The 12,907-nt window shown below is 42.1% G+C and overlaps 1 protein-coding gene across 3 annotated transcripts in view; it reads left to right on the top strand.

Annotated features, from left to right (window-relative positions):
* Nucleotides 1-12,907, top strand: part of KHDRBS3 (KH RNA binding domain containing, signal transduction associated 3) — a 199,377-nt gene that overhangs the window by 117,714 nt on the left and 68,756 nt on the right. The window lies entirely within an intron of this gene.

The following is a 12,907-nucleotide window of genomic DNA, read 5'->3' as shown; positions in this document are numbered from 1 at the left end:
AAACACTGGAATCCATTACATAGGGAGGTGGTGGAATCTCCTTCCTTAGATATTTTTAAGGTCAGGCTTGAGAAAGCCCTGGCTGGGATGATTTAATTGGGGATTGGTCTTGCTTTGAGCGGGGGTTGGACTAGATGACCTCCTGAGGTCCCTTCCAACCCTGATATTCTATTATTCTAATGTCTGCATTTGCCTGCTTCCAACTGTGGAAGATTTTGTGCCTGAATTATGTGAGGTGAGACCTCCAGCTGAACATGCAATCAGCTGCTGAGTCTAGTAAAGTGTGGTATCCGTCACCTTCCAGTAAACAGAGAACGTCCCCACAAACTGCTGACAAGACCTCCCCATCCCCAAAAAGTAAAACCTTTCACATAGAACACTTCTTGCTGTACCACCATCTGGTGTTTTTCCAAGGACGCTCCTGTTCCTGTCACTGGTTGGTTTCCTTAGGTCCCCCACAGCTCTCTAAAATTTTAACTTCTAATACTGGACCAGGGAGCCTATCTACAAGGCCTTTAGGAAAGTCTGAACCTATGCCTCTCCTGTCTCCACCTCTCACACAATCAGTCTAAGCACAAAGGTCAAAACCATAACACTTTTAAAAATCCAAATGTAAAGTCACTTCAGTCTTCCTTTCCTGCCAAACAATACCCAGTATATATTTTTAAAACTATTGATGTTTTTAACTTTTCCTTCCAGTGGAAGAAATTGAGAAGGAAACTTAAATGACCGACACGAGTCTTTCTTTATTCTTAACGACACTGAGATACCAAAGCTAAGAAAATCTATGAGCAAAATTGATTGGAAGGGAGAGCGCAGAGAAAAATGTGAATGAAAAATGGGAGCTCTTTTAGAAGAGTTAATTGGATGGCCAAAAGCCATCAAGAAAGAGGACAAAGTTAGCTAAAAGCCCATCATGGTTCAGTAGTAAAACAAAGTCAGCTACTAGAAATAAAAAAACCCAAATATAAAACTTGGGGCAAAAAGAGAAATAGAGAGTAATCAGTATAAAATGGAAGTTATGAAATGTAGAAAACTGATCAGAGAAGCTAAAGACAAAAGGGAAAAATCCATGACTAGCCAGGCTAAGGGCAATATGGTTGGTTGGTTTGTTTGTTTTTTAAAAAAGTATATTAGGACAAAAGAAATCCCAGGCATATCATAGGCCCATTACTAGATGGGAGTGGTAAATTTTTGAATATTGCAGAAAAGACAGATGGTCAATAAATATTTCTGGTATCTTTTTGGAAATAAGCAGGATGATGTACTTACGTGAGGATGATGAAATATTTTTCTGGTCCATTAGTAAGAGCATGTTAAATAATATCTACTAGTGATAAATATTTTTAAGTCCTCAGCAGCAGCCCCACATAACTTGCATCCAAAAGTCCTAAAAGAGTTGGCTGAGGATTTCTGGCCTCCTGAAGTTAATTTTTAATAAATCTTGGAATGCTGGCAAGAAGACTGGAAGAGTGCTAATGTTGTGCCTATATTCAAAAGGGGCAGGTTGGATGACTCAGATAACTATAGGCCTGTTAGTAGAGTGGTAAATGATAAGAGAGTGTGATCTAGATTGAATGGCCCACAGTTTTACCAGGCAAACTAAATGCATTTTAATACAGGTACATACAAAGTAATACATCTAGGAACATGGAATTCAGGCCATAGCTACAAAATGGAAAGTCTGTATCCTGAAAAGCAGTGTCTTTAAAAAGGATTTTGGAGTCCGAATGGACAAGCAATTCAACATAAGCTGTGGGGAAAGAAGGATAATATGATCCTTGGATGTATATACATGGAAGTAGTGAGTAGGAATAAGGAGGTGATTTTACTTCTGTGAAGGGCAGTGGTTCTCAACACGTGGCCTGCGGGCTGCTTGCCGCCGAATTAGCGCTCAGCTGTGGCTCAGCTGTTTGTTTTATTTTTTTTAAAAAAAAGGGTTGCTGCTTCCTGGTCCCAGCAGGAGTGGAGGCGGCTGAGGGGGGAGACGGCGCCATGGAGCCCTGCAGGAGTGCTCCCTTCCAGGAGGGAAGGTGAAGCAGCTCGCTGTGGTGGGGGAGGAGCTCCCACACTGCAGTGACACACTGTAGGGTTGCCAGGGTGGGGGGAGGCACTCGGTCATCAATCCACACCGGGGCAATGCTCCCCACCCCCAATTTCTGCGAGCACTGAGCAGGGCTTGCTCTGCTCACCCTGTCACGGGGGACGGAGGTTCTGTCCTTCCCAACCTATGCCAGGTTACTCAGTGCCTTCCCTCAACTGAGCTGGCAGCTCCGGGATGCTGACTCCGGGGTCCTAGTACCCATCGTCATCCTCATCTATGCGTGCTGGGTCCTGTTTCTGTACAGTGATGAGTGCCTGTGTGGGGCAGAGCAAGGCAGTGGGGAAGGATGAGGGATGGGGTAGGGCAGGGGGAAGAGAAAGGGATGAGGGAATGGGGCAGGAAGGAGGAGGCAAGGGACTGTGTGGAGAGGAAAGGGGATGGGGTGGGCAGAGGACAGTGAGGAGAAGAAACTGAGTAGGGGGATGGGCTAGAGGGGAGAAAAGAGGATGACCGAGTGCCATCGCTGAGGGAACGCTGCCTCGTTGCTTCTGGTTATCTGTGCCAGAGGCATCTGGAGAAATGGGGAGGAGGTACGTGTTTTCTCTCCCCACGCACACTCTAGCAACAGCTACATGTAACCTCTGCGGGGGATGACCATGCTCCAGGTTGGAGCGCACTCTGGACTGCCTGCAACAGACAGCGCCCGTCAGCCTGTCCCCTGCTGGCCATATCCAGTTCCAGAACTCACAGCCAGAGCAGGAGGCTGCCCTATAAGTCCTGTCGCAGGGTGGAGAGCTGATGTGGGGGGTAAATTTGTTGTGTGGGTGGCTTCTCATGGCTTGGTTGGTGGGATCACCTCTGCCCCTGACTGTTTGGGTGCAGGTATCGAGGGATGTGCCCGACTGGCCAGCCACAGCAGGCAGGGTTGTATAAATATTGTGTGGATGCAGCCCACATAACATATAGAGAACTACATATGCGGCCCACAATAGTAAATAGGTTGAGAACCACTGGTGTATGGTATTGGTGGGACAATACTGGAATGTTCTGTACAGTTGGGGTTTAATATGGATGTTGAAAAATTGGTGAGGATGCCCAAAATGATTTGAGGGTTGGAGAAATGGCCTAACAATGAGAGACTTAAAGAGCTCAATCTGTTTAGCTATGAAAAAGAAGGTTGGAGAGGTGACTTGGTTACAGTGTATAAGTACCTTTTATGGGAAGAAAATACAGCATCCTAAAAGGCTCTTTAACGTAGCAAAGAAAGGGGTAACAAGCCAGACAAATTCAAAGTGGAAATTAGGCTCAGATTTTTATCGATGAGGTTGATAAATAATTGGAACAAACTAACAAGGGAAATGGTAATTTCTCCATCTCTTGATGTCTTTGAATCAAGACTGGATGCCTTTCTGGAAGTTCTAAGATATACTTTAGTCAAACACAAGTTATTGGACTCAATATAGGTATAGCTGAGTGAAACATAATGGCCTATGATTAAGGCTGCATGCCTGTCACAGAAGTCACAGATGTGGCTGACATTGTCTCTGCAGGTCTTAGGTGGAGGGGCCAGGGCTGCCCCCGCAGCTCCTATTGGCTGTGATTCGCGGCCAATGGGAGCTGAAGAGCTAGTGCTCATGGCGGGGGCAGTGCACAGAGCCCCCTGGCCTTTCCTCCCCATAGGAGCTGCAGGGATACACCGGACGCTTCTAGAGATCCATGCGAAGCCGGGTAGGGAGCCTGCCAGCCCCGCCAATCCTGCTCCCCCCAGCACTAGCGGGGATCCTGGGCCACCCCTCCAGCACCCGAGCCACCTTCCCAAAGCACCCATGGCCCTCCAGCCCAAGTTTTAGTCAAGGATATATAGTACAAGTCATGGGCCGTGAATTTTTGGGTACTGCCCATGACCTGTCCAAGACTTTTACTAAAAATACCTATGACTAAAACATAGCCTTACATATGATACACAGGAGGTTGCACTAGGTGATCAGGTTTGAGAAACCCTGACCTAACAGTCTCTTCGGCATTAAACTCTATGAATCCAAAAAAAGCCACAGTGATGGGTACAGTAGAAGTGAAATACACAGCTCATTAAGAGAAAGTGCTGTCAAACACCAAACAAAGAATTCCACTCTCATAAGAAATTTGATTTGGTTTTACTTCCCAGTAGGTCAGAAAGTACATATCTCTGAGATTTCTGAAGAAGGGGAAACGTTTTCATCCTTTTTAGATCAGATTGATTCTGAGGACACCTTGCTGAAGTATTTTAATGCCAAGAACATCAGCCACTTAAGTGATTTGCAAACAGAAAAAAAAAAAAGACTTCTTTTGCTTCTTTGATGTAGATGGGACTTCAAAGGTTGTTCCAAAGAAAAATTCTAGCCTTCACATTAATCAAGTAGTATACCTGGCTTTTTCCTGCTTCAACCGAAAATGTGACAAAGAAATGATCCCGTATTCATCTCAGCTTGTCTGAGCTCTTAAATTTTACCTGGAAATGATTGAATAAGTCCGATCAACTAGATTGTTTCAGAAGGAGGAGTTAATCTCCTTTTCTTGGTTTGGTTAAGCACAAAATGTCTAAGGAGTTTTTTCACCAGGTTCCTTGCGCGGATTGGCTCTAGGGACCAGCCCAGGCCTTTATCCTCACTTGGCCTCTGGTCTCTGACATCTGGGTATTCCAGGTGTAAAGTCTCAGCCCATTGTCTGAGCCTGAGACAATCCACCCCTTCCAGGGTTGTCAACAAACACAAAAAAGGAACTCAAATGAATTGTCCCCCAGATGTGGTAAGGCTCCCTTTCTTCAGAGGGCTTCTGGTAGGCTGTGGCCCCAGAAGTTTTGGCTAACAGTAAGCTGCCTGTTTCTTTTTGAAACCTGAGAGCACAGTTGAAAATGACATCTGAAGAATGGGCTGTGCTTCTTGAAAATGATAAATTAGAGATATCCAGGGCTGTGGGAGGACTCTACATATAGATCACAGAGTATGATATCAGAATAGATCATGTAGTCTGACCTTCTGTAAATCCCAGACCATTACATTTCACCCAGTTACCCCTGTATTGAACCCAATATTTTGTTTAAGTAAATCATATCTTTTTCCAGAAAGGCATCGATTCTTAATTTTAAAGACGTCAAGACATGGAGCATTTACCATTTCCATGTATCAGGTGTGAACTCCCTTGTAACATGAACATGTAAGGCATTCTGATTTTTCAGCTTGGAACTGCAAAAGTGGCAGTAATTCCAGAATGTGGGCAAGGTAGAATGGCTTGGTAGGATTGGATATTTTGAACTAGGGGTTTTTAATTGGATAAGGAACTATTGGAAGAGCTCCTGTGTGCCAGATAATCTTGCACTCATTTTAACTGACATGCATTAGAAATTATGCAGGGAAGGATTTATCCCTCTTAGTGCTTTGGGAGTGGATATGCCTCTTTGAATTAATTAAGCAAGGTTTGACTATTATGAATCTAATTCATAATATTAAATAGAACACATTGACAAAACTTCTGGCTTAAAGCTATTCGTAATAATGGCATGGCAGCTGGCAATAGTTTAACAATGGTTGTCCATATTTTATTCCCATAATAGGATTTCAGTGGTTATATTAAAAGTTAGTGCATCTGTGCTATTATTTCTCATGAAAATAGCATCTTGTGATATCAGGAGATGCTGTGCTGAGATTTCAGTTATAAATTTAATCTATAATGGTTTAACAGCACAGTTCAGTAATGCACAACAGTTTAGGCCTGGAAGTAAATAGTAATAGTCATAGGTGTCAACAATTGAGAATTATTAATAGGAATATTTGTAGGGGGTAAATAGGGTACACTTTTAATTCATTGGAATACATGGATTTTTTTTGCGGTACAGAAGAAGTAAATTGTAAAAATTAGGACTTTCCCTCCTAAATAGCCAGTTGGCATCTATTGCAGCCAGTTGAAACAGAAGGAGATGTTTAGGTTAGATCTGTTCATTTCATGTCTCTCATTGTATGGGTAGAGTATTCTTTATCCAGGCCTATATGTTCCTGGTGGCAGATTCTTGCCGAGAACAGTTTCTAAAAAGAGCCAGTGCAGATTTGAAAAAGGAAGGGCAATATACATCTAGAATTGATCCTATCAAATAAAGTGTTTTAAGAAAATCAGAGTAGTTGCTAAAGCTATCTGCCTCAATTAGAAAAGGGCTAAATTCCTCCAGGAGACTAAATAAAAAAAGAAAAAGGTGAAGGTAATCTTAAATGCACTGAAAAAATCTCATTTGTGAGAAGCAAATACTTCAGACAAAACAGTTTATCCTCTAGTGCATAAAGAAGCTGAGAAGAATTGGAACAAAATAAAACTGCATCTTTCCCCTTTTTTGCTGCTGCTGCTGCTTGGCAACGAACATACTCCTTTTCAGCTGATGAAACATAGACTGGGATGGTCCTAGTTTTATTTCCTCTCTAACCCTAGTAAAGTATATAACATGGTGCTGAGAGAGAGACTAGATTTACTTGTTTCAGAGTAACAGCCGTGTTAGTCTGTATTCGCAAAAAGAAAAGGCGTACTTGTGGCACCTTAGAGACTAACCAATTTATTTGAGCATGAGCTTGGATTTACTTGGAAAGACATTTTGAGCATTAGAAATACTCTTCATACAAAAAGTGGGGGTGGGGAGTAATAAGTATAAAAATAAGTCTTTATATGGTACTATTCCTTCTTTTTGTGTCTGTATCCGATTAAGGATCTTTTTGCTTTCTATTGTTCATATAATTTAATGGTACTTTGAATACTACTTAGAATCTGTGCTGTAGCTACCTTTCAATATTTTGTACAAAAAATCCAACTCTTCCTCAATATGTTTAATGATGATGTCAGTTTAAAAAGTTACTGAATTGTATAAACGGATAGAACTAGTCTGTGACCTTCAACACAATTTTGAAAGTAATACTTTTCCCCATTTTTCATTACCCTTCAAATCTAGTAAAACAAAATAGGAAATATAGTCAAGAAACAATAATATGTAAAGAATAAGGTTCCCACAAAAATGGTTCCCAGAAGGTTTCTTTTCAATTAACATAATAATGAAGATGCTAGTTTTTCTGTTTGTCACACTTTCACATATGATGCAGTGTGATGAGTGTTAAATGACAATCCTGTATCCAGCGTATATGGTTTTATATAAGAACATGTTCTTTTTCACATGATGGTCCTTATTGTATTCCACTGAGGGTTTACACATGTGCCCAGAACTGGAGATTTTGAAAGTAGTAGTGACTGTTGATCCATGCATACGCACTTGGTTCACTTCATGGTTTCATCCAAGGTGATAAAGGGTGGGACAGACTGACCATGTCTCCAGTTTCTTCTCACTGCCTCATGGTCCAGGTCAGAACTATTGGTGTCCTTTTGTGTGTGATGCACTTATTAACAATATAGTTGTACATAGTTTAGAGTATTTTACTGTTTTTACATTTTTATAGTTTTGGTTGTTCACTAGATTTAGGAGTAGAATTGGGGCTACTTTGGGGGATTTGTTTCCAAGTAAATACCCCCACACACACACCCCTCTACCCATATGTGGGTACTGGACAATGCCAAAGACCCCGGGCTTTAAAATCTGCATCTCCTGCCCATGTTCCTTGTTGGTCAGCAGCAAACATCAACACTGCCTCTACTGTTTGGGAGAAGTCCATATTTCATCCAGGTGCAGTATCTTTCAGGCCTTCCTCAGCCATATCCAAGAAGGCCGGGCTCTCAGCCACCTCTGGAAGCACCTCATGGAAGTTGCCATGAGACCTCATTCAGACCCCCATACATCAGCCTGAAGCAGCGAGGAGTGCACCTCCCACTATGGAGTCTAAGTCCAGCACCAGTGGTACCACCACTATGGACCCCACCATCCTCCTCTCTAGACACCATGGAGTCACTCATTTCCTGCACCGTGGGGCCCACAACACCCTCCAGATTCTGTCATGCTGGCCCTATTGGGGATCCTGGCCCCAATACCTACTCTCAGAACCTGTCCATTCCATCAGAGAAATATTGTCTATTTCACCATCTTGGGTGCCTTTGAGTAGACACTTGGAACCGATGGCACAAGAAGAGCTGCTCAATCCGGTTCACACAGTACTGCTGGAGCAGGAGAGATTCCCATTGTCCTCACGTGATGCGAAAGTGGCTTCAGCATCGCTTGATGACTACCGCCAATTCCAGGATCTTCTGCACAGGATGGCAGGAGAGATGCAGATTCCCTTGGCAAGGGCCATAAAAGGCCATAAGAAGAAGTTCTTTAAATACATTAGGAGGAAGAGAAAGACAAAGGAAAGTGTAGGTCCTCTACTTAGCTGGGAAGGAGAGCTAATAACTGTTGACATCAAGAAAGCTGAGGTTTGTAATGCCTATTTTGCTTCTGTCTTCACTAAAAAAAGTTGATGATGAGATACTCAACACAATTAATTAATATTGTCAACCAGGGGAAAGGAATGCAAGCAAAAATAGGGAGAGAATATTGATGAATTAATAATATTTAGATAAGTTAGATGTATTCAAGTCAACAGGGCCTGATGAAACTCATCCAAGGGTATTTGTTTCAGCTACTTTCTTAATCTTGTTATCAATTATCTTTGAGAACTCCTGGAGGACAGAAGACTGGAGAAGGGTAAACATAGAACCTCAGAGATACGAACACCAGAGTTATGGACTGACCAGTCAACCGGATACCATGTGAAACCAGAAGTAACCAAACAGGCAGCAGCAGAGATTAAAAAAAAAAAAAAAGCAAGTGCTGTACTATGCCAGTATTGCATCTTAAAGGTAGGCACATCTGGGCTTCCTGTTCCCACCCCCACCCACAGGATAGCCACTTACAGCAAGAAGCTGGGGCTGCCAGCCCAAGGCAGCTGGAGCTTTCACCCCCTCCAGGAGGGGAAAAACGCAAATTCACACGCACACCCTGCCCGGAGGGGGATAAGCTTGCAAACTCATGCTGGGGCTGAGTAGGGTGCTCAGCTGCTGTATCTGGAGCCGGAACTGCACTTTTTTTTTCAGAATTACAACATTTCAGAGTTACAGACAACCTCCAATCCCGAGTTGTCCGTAACTCTGAGGTTCTATTATATCTTTAAAAAGAGGAACAAGGAAGATCTGGGGAATTATAGGCCAGTCAGCCTAACTTCAATATCTGGAAAGATACTGGAGAAAATTATTAAACAATCTGTTTGTAAGCACCTGAAGGGTAATAAAAGGTTATAAGGAATCATCATGGATTTGTCAAGAACAAATCATGCCACATCACCTTAATTTCCTTTGGTAGGATTACTGACCTAGTGGATAGGGTGGATGCAATAGATGTGATATACCTTGATTTTAGTAAGGCTTTTGCACAGCACTGCATGACATTCTAATAAGCAAACTAGGGAAATGTGGTCTCGATGAAATTATTGTAAGGTGGGTGCAGAAGTGGTTGAAAGACAGTACTCAAAGAGGAATTATCAATTGTTCGCTGTCAAATTGGGAGGACATATCTAGTGGGGTCCCACAGGGGTCGGTCCTGGGTCCATACTATTTAATATTTTCATTAATTACTTGGATCGTGGAGTAGAGAGAATGCTTATAAAATTTGCGGATGACACCAAGCTGAGAGGGGTTGCAAGCACTTTGGAGGACTGGTTTGAAATTCAAAATGACCTTGACAAATTGGAGAGTCGGTCTGAATCCAACAAGATAAAATTCAATAAATACAAGCCCAGAGTGCTTCACTTAGGAAGGAAAAATCAAATGCACACCTACAAAATGGGGAATAACTGGCTAGGTAGTACTGCTGACAAAGGTCTGGGGTTTATAGTGACCACAAACTGAATGAATCATCAATGTGATGCAGCTGTCAAAAAGGGCTAGTATGATTCTGGGGGGTGTATTAACAGGAGTGTTGTATGTAAGCAGCAGGATGTAATTGTCCCACTCTGCTCAGCACTGGTGAGGCCTCAGCTGGAGTACTGTGTCCTTTTTTGGGCACCACAATTTAGAAAGGATGTGGACACATTGGCTAAGAGTCTAGAGGAGAGCAACAAAAATGATAAAAGGTTTAGAAAAGGTTTACTGACTTGTAAGGAAAGGTTGAAAAAACTGAGCATGTTTAGTCTTAAGGAGACCGAGGAGCAACCTGTTAAGTCTTCCAATATGTTTTACGGTCTGTTATAAAGACGATAGTGATCAATTGTTTCCATGTCCACTGAAGGTAGGACAAGAAGTAATGGGCTTGATCTGCAGCAAGGGAGATTTAGGTTAGGGATTGGGAAACACTTTCTAACTATAAGAGTAGTTAAGCTCTGGAATAGGCTTCCAAGGAAAGTTGTGGCATCCCTATCATTTTAAGCTTTTAAAAACAAGTTAAACGAACACCTGAAAGGGATGGTCTAGGCTCACTTGTTCCTGCCACAGTGCAGGGGGCTGAACTTGATGACTTCTCTAGGTCACATTTCTATGATTCTATGAAGGAGAGATTAGAGAGATAGAAGCAGAACCACGAGAGTCCAGAGTCACAGAACCCAAGGAAGGACAAAATTTCAAGAACATGGTCAGCTGCGTGGAATGTGGCTGACAGTATTCCATCCTTATCTTCCTTGACCTGAGTCTTTTCTGGCTAGGAAAAGGTCATTAGAAACTTTGCTGAGAGCTGTTTCGGTTGAATGCAAGGGGTAAAAGCCAGATTGAAGAGGGTCTAGGATTGAACTGGAGGAGAGGAACTCCAGATAGTGATTGTAGACAGCATATTCAATGAACTTAGACATGAAAGGGAGCTAGAGTGGTATACTGGAGAGGCAAGTAGGTTCAAGGATGGGGTTTTTAAACTTTGAGAGATTAAAGCGTGCTTGTATTGTGAAGGGAAAGAACAAGAGCAAAGTGAGAGGTTAAGGAGAAAAGTGATGGGAGGGATGAGCGTGCATGTGAGGCAGATGGGATAAGATCATTGGTGTAAGTGGAGAGGTTTAGAGAAGGGCAGGGGAGAAATTTCTGTGTCTGTGACCAGGGAGAGTCGGTCTGGAGGGGAAAGGAAGGCAAGCCCAAGGGAGGGAATTCATGATCTCATGCCAGTTCTGTAACAGCTGTAGAATTTGGTCAATTAATAAACTTTAGATAGTTTACTTTCTCGTGAAAGAATCCTTTTATTTTGTTTTTTCCCCTCCCCATCCTCCACCTCCACTTCCCTGCATGTATCTGCCTGGTCTCTTGCACCCCTGACTACTTCTCTCTGCTGAAGTACATCTTTAAGGAAATTTCTGGGTCTGGCACTGCAGCTGGCTCTTGGTCTATATCTGCTGATATCTCCTGGCACTGACCCTTCCGGTGACATGAAGCTCTTCTCCCTTTCTTTGCATCCCTTAGTGGAAAGTGCTAGGTTTACTGTTTCTCCTTTAAAGCTGCTTCTGCAAACCCTGTAGAAGCAGCTATAAAGTAAGAGCTTCAGCTAGCAGCTTGTGACCAGTAAGTACTCAGCAGACCACACCAGTTAATCATACTGTTCATTGTACTGTTCAAAATATTTTGCCCTTTGCTATTTTGATTAATTATTATGAGTAATTGCATATGTATCTACTCTGATTATGATCAAACTTTGCACTTCTAAGTTTCTCAGCCAGTGCCACAATTTTTCATACATTAATATATTCAGCTGTGATGTAAGACAATATTAAAACAGTTGTACAGATAAGAAAAGTAAGGTGCAGAGTGGTTCTGTGGTTTAATCCGGGTTACACAGGAAGTGTGTATAGATCCCAGATCATCAATATGTTATCCACAAGACAAGTCTGACCCTCATTATTTTATATCATATCAGATGAGTCGAAACATTTCTGCCCAAGTCAGACTTGTCTAGAATCTATTCTCTCTAATAGTCAGATTGTAATTGCAAGGGTCACTCTTGCTCCTCTACTTCTTTTGGGATGAATTACTTTTCTACTTTTGGTAGAGAATGCAATGTATTGTTCTGTTGATGTTACTCTAGATGTATTATAAGATGTTGGCAATAGATAAGTGAATCAGAATACCAAGTGCACATTTTAAATCCTTTATGTGGAAGAAATAAGCTGTTTGTCTAGGTCTTTCTGCTAGCATTTCAAAGGTCATCCATCATCAATTTTAATACACAAGCTAAGCAAAGAAGGTAGTAGTTTGGTAGCTAACCACTATCTTTTTTTTTTTTTTTTACATTTAAGAGACGTATAGATTTTTATATAGGTTTTTCCTCACCTCCCCCCACTCCCCGCATCATATCCTCAGATATAAATTCTGTAGAACAAGAAAAGGGGGTTGACTAAAACTTGTGTGTAGGGTAAGTACTTCTGAAGAATTGACTTACTATCTATATTTCACACCTATCAATTGTTTTATCCATCACAATCATAACATCTTTACCTTCAACATCTCTGCTTTTCTGTTGGATTTTATCCTACAATGGAGAAGGTTTTATTTGCCACAGAAGTGCAGCTTCTGTGTCAGCGGCTACACTTCTGTGACAAAGCTCTGGGTAACTTCTCCCCACCTTCATTCACTACACTTGAACAATTAAAAACATGCCAGACACTAAATCATAAAAGCAAGGAAATGAAAAGGTAAGCCACCAAGCAGTACATAACTGTACTCCTTCACACACCAGCACACAGCTTACCGCTATCATAAACCACACACGTGGGCAAGTGTATTCTCTAATGTAACTACTCCTCGAACCCCAAAGGCTTTTTAGGTTAAAGCCAGCACCTTGAACTCCACCTGGAATTTTATATATGAATCTTATAAAGCTCTTGAAGTAGGGCATTTATACGTTCTCTGCTTGAAACACTGATAAGTGGCTGTATTTTGCAAATTCAATGTGTTTCTGTAGCT

The sequence above is a fragment of the Lepidochelys olivacea genome (assembly GCF_965140295.1).
Source record: "Lepidochelys olivacea isolate rLepOli2 genome assembly, chromosome: 2".
NCBI lineage: Eukaryota > Metazoa > Chordata > Testudines > Cheloniidae > Lepidochelys > Lepidochelys olivacea.
This window is presented reverse-complemented; position numbering and strand designations above follow the sequence as displayed.